This window comes from Lycium barbarum, chromosome 7 (genome assembly GCF_019175385.1).
Source record: "Lycium barbarum isolate Lr01 chromosome 7, ASM1917538v2, whole genome shotgun sequence".
Taxonomy (NCBI): domain Eukaryota; kingdom Viridiplantae; phylum Streptophyta; class Magnoliopsida; order Solanales; family Solanaceae; genus Lycium; species Lycium barbarum.
The window spans coordinates 46,339,379-46,343,847 of record NC_083343.1 but is presented as its reverse complement, the minus strand read 5'-3'; positions in this window follow the sequence as shown (position 1 = coordinate 46,343,847).

The following is a 4,469-nucleotide window of genomic DNA, read 5'->3' as shown; positions in this document are numbered from 1 at the left end:
TTCCGAAATCTGAGTTATTGGGAGCATTTCAAGGTGATTCTTGGGGGAAAATCTTGGTGGTAAGTCCTTCTATCTTCTTTCCTATTCCATGATTTCATTATCATCTTAGGATTCCTTTATCATGCTAGTTCACTAGAGTTCAAGAATTAATAGAGGGTTCAATGAGTTCTTCTTTTAGGCTTGGTAATCTTGATTATTGGCTGGGTTAGCTTCTTTAAGCATGGAATTGATGATTAGAATCTTGTATTTCATAATTTCTTCCTAATCACTGGCTAATTTATGGGATTGGAAGTTAGGGTTTATATCCAAATTTGGAGGTTTTTCCTAGAATCTGAATTTAAGTAAATTGTTGGTTATTCTAGCTTGATATTGATGGGAATTGATCCCCTAGAGCTTTAATTTCGTGTTGGAAGCTTTAGATTCCTAATTTCACCTTTCTAGTTCATAAAACTCATTCCATAGGTTGGGGATTTGGGTCTTGAATGGAAGTAACGTTTGATCAATGTTCTTCTTGATTCTAATTTCTTTATTTGAATATGCTTAGACTTCTTTATCTCGAGGGTCAAAGGAAAGGGAAGACTAAAGTGTGATTGTGGAGACCTTGTTGCTCGTTCTTCCAGGTAGGTTACGGTTTACTCTAGACTTCATTTAGTGAAGCATATATTTAGACAATATTGTCGGAGAGAGCATGTAAACCTTCGGGTATGAAGTTGGGTTGAATATTCTCTTAGGTTGGGCCCTGTTGTGTGATTTGGGGGTTAGCCACCCCGTTGTGTTGTGACTTATCTTGTTCTATTGTTGTTGGCTCGATGCCACATGGTGATAGTAAATATTGGTGACTACTGATATATCTTAATTATGATATTGTAGCATCTTACTCGTTGTCGTTTGAGATGAGGATAGTGATTCTATTATGGCTTATTGTGTAGCCGTTTATTGATACTGTTGGTGTGCCCATGTGTGGTACTTTTGATATTGATTTGATTATTGACATTGAACTCATACATTGCACGCATTCGCATCCTTCATGATATATTGTTGATACATTGATGATATTTAAGGAAACACTGTTATGAGCTGGGCTCAGTTGGATGAGAATGATGTGAGGGTCGATCCGATGTTTATCCTGAAATCGAGCATAAGTGCTGGTAGCGATTGCCGAGGTTGTTGCCAGATTGTAAGGTTACATGGACTTCGCGGGTCCCCATAGGTTATGCTGTCGAGATGTGATGTTCCATCATCGGAGTACATGTGTACGGTGCATATACATTGCATTCACACTTCATACATCATTCCATTGCATAGCATTATGGCTTATATTGTGATATTCTTGTGATGTACTTGTGATATACAGATTCAGATTGAGTATATTGAGACTTGGCACATTTGGGTTTAGATGCTATAACATAGGTGATGATGTGTACTTGGTTACTGGCTCGTGATTGACTTATACCTTGTTGATTTACCTGTTTATCTTACTTTATTGCCTTGATATATGTTAGCTAATCTTAGTCGGCCTATGATACCTACCAGTACTCGTTGTTTGTACTGACCTGCACTTGCTGCATTCTTTTATGAATGCTGACTTCTAGGTGGGTTCGACCTCTACTCCTCGCAGCTGATAGTAGTTCGAGGGTTGTTGTTTAGAGTCTTACAGGGTGAGCACGATGACATTTGTCACCTTGAACATTCTTCCTTTATTTATGTCTTATTTGATATTTTGAGACATATTGACACTTTTGATGTATTATTATTATTTCGAGGCTTCTAGATTCTAGTTAGAGGCTCTTGTATGACTAGACTAGATTATAGGGTTGTTTTGATGTACTCCTTATTTCCGTATATCATTATCGTCAGACTTACGTAATTCTATTTCTTCCACTTAATTATTATCCTTTTTAAGTGTTTATGAATTGTTGGGTTAAGGGTTCGCCTACCGAGGTAGGGAAGGTAGGTGCTCTCATGACTTAGTGAAATTAGGCCGTGACACCAAGTTGGGGAAGATGGCTTTGGTAGGAAATATAGTTGACCTTAAATGAGCTAAAATCGTTAAATAAGTAAAATCCTTTTATGTATTTATACTTATAATATTCATGCTATTTTCTAAAAAGGGGAGACATACTCCATTTTTCCTATATGAATATACATATGTATATTTATATAAACTTATAAGGATATAATCATGACATTGGACCAAAATAGTGGAAACTCTACTTAAGAAAAATTTTAAGTGTGTTTTGGTTCGGAAATGAAGTGAATTTAATTCATTATAAACATTTTCTCAAAGAAAAATCAACTTTTCTTCGTTAACAGATAATTTTGCCAAAAAGTGGAGTTTTAAGATTAGCACGATAGTTTTAGCAGTAAAGTAACCATTTTTAGCAAATAATCACATTAATCACACATTGAAGCTTGTCGGTCCACCGTATTCTATGGATCCTTAATACTAGGGTGCTTAAAACCTTCCCTAGAGGATCACCGGAACCCTTACCTCGAACTCTGGTCCAAAAAGGATTTTTCTCTTGATAAACCCTTTTACTCGGTTTTCCTAATCCTTAATAAATTAGGTGGCGATTCTAAAAAATATAAAATCCAATTAGAGCACTAACAACCTCTTAGTATCTTTTATGCACCCGTGTAAAAGTGAACCGTAACAGATGGCGACTCTGCTAGGGATTTCCTAGGTTCTAACCATAAGGGTTTCAATATAATATGATTTTAACTGTATTTATTTGCTATGTGTTTAATTTCCATAATTTTAAACTGTCACGCACATCATATCATAAACTCCGCCACTCCTAGCAAATAGCATGGTTTCAAAGGGGACATGCGGGATCGCGGTCTACCCTTCACTAAAAAACCCAAAACACCCTTTCTTTGGAACACGTTGAACGTTAAGTTGGTGTGCGGTTACCTAATGGCCTACAACGGTTCACCCCGAGTAGTTTGCTCGGATCCAATATCAATTCGAAAAACCCACTCTTGCATAAGCCTAAGATTAGAGCTAAGCCAAATCCAAAGATGAATTAGACTGGGGGATTTGGATATTTTAGACGTATCTAAACCCGTTAGGGATACTACCTTGTGTCATGACGGTCTATGGCCTGAAGACTCCGCATTCAAAACTGTGAAAAATTGAAGGATGTACATGCCGTTATACGAACCCTTTGTTCTTGAGATTGAGAATTTTTCCTTTACTTTTTAGACTTCATCCGAGAGGAGCTCGGAAAGTCCGAGAGACGCTACTCCTATGGTGGCTTAGTTTAGGATTTGTACCCCTAGGTGGGACTGACATTTGTATACCCCGTTCCCTTACTATGTATCCCCATTCAGTATATTCATAAGCTTGTATAAATCTTGGGGCAAACGGAATGTCTGAACGGCATCTACATCCTTCAAATCGAGTAGGCTTACCTTTGGTTTAAAAAGGTCACACGCATGATTAGGACGCGATATATATTGTTTATCTGTTGCGTGCTATGCAATGTGTGTTTTATGCCTATTTGATTTATGTGCTTAAATACTTCTGTTTGCCTTGAACATGAATGGTCCATTATTCGGTTCCAAAGTCTAAGAATGTCATTAGGCACACAAAACCCCAAAGTTGAACTTTTCAAAGTCCAACTAAAATCACCCGAGGTCTAGAAATCTTACATAAAAGTTCAAATGTACCAAATATTCCAAGAAACATTGCCCGGTCATCACCAACTATTGTCGACCATGTCGTTTGTAAAAATCACCTTACTACATCCCAATGGTTGCCAGAATCGCACCCCAAGCCCCCGAGACCTTACATCAAAGTCCAAATATTCCAAGTTTTCTAAAAAAAAGCCGTCCGGTCATCGTCCATTTATCGCTGACCACATCCTCCTTATAAGTCACTTTATTGCGTCCAACGGCTGTCAAACTTACACCCTTATGCCCTCAAAGTCCTATATGCCAAGTTTTCCAGAAAAAAAAAAACCACTCAGTCCTCGCCAATTATAGTTGTCCACGTCGTTCCTAAAATTCGCTTTTCCCACTCGATAAATTGCCAAAGTTGCCTGTACTCGATTTATTTTAGTGAACACAATTAGTTTAGGGTCAATCACAACCCGTAATTTTATTATTCCAGAAACTTTTCCAAATACAGACCCATGCTCGAGTACGAACGCTCGAACCTTATCGTTTTCATTTTGTTAGTCTCAAAGTCAATCAAATGACCAAAATTTTGTCCATTCAGTTAGCCCCTTAGGTCGTCTTTTAAAGTCTTCCATTTCGACCGGATTTGGGACTGTTCTGTTTCAAGCAAAACAAATGTTATTTGCTTTATTATGACCAATGGACTAATGTTGTTAACTTTTGAGTTTTTCTTTCTTTATGATTGACTCGTGCGGACCACCAAAACGTTTCTTTTACGAAACTCAAGTCATGATATTTTTAGCCCACCCATGCGCTACGCTACCTGTCCAACAACATTAAAATATCAA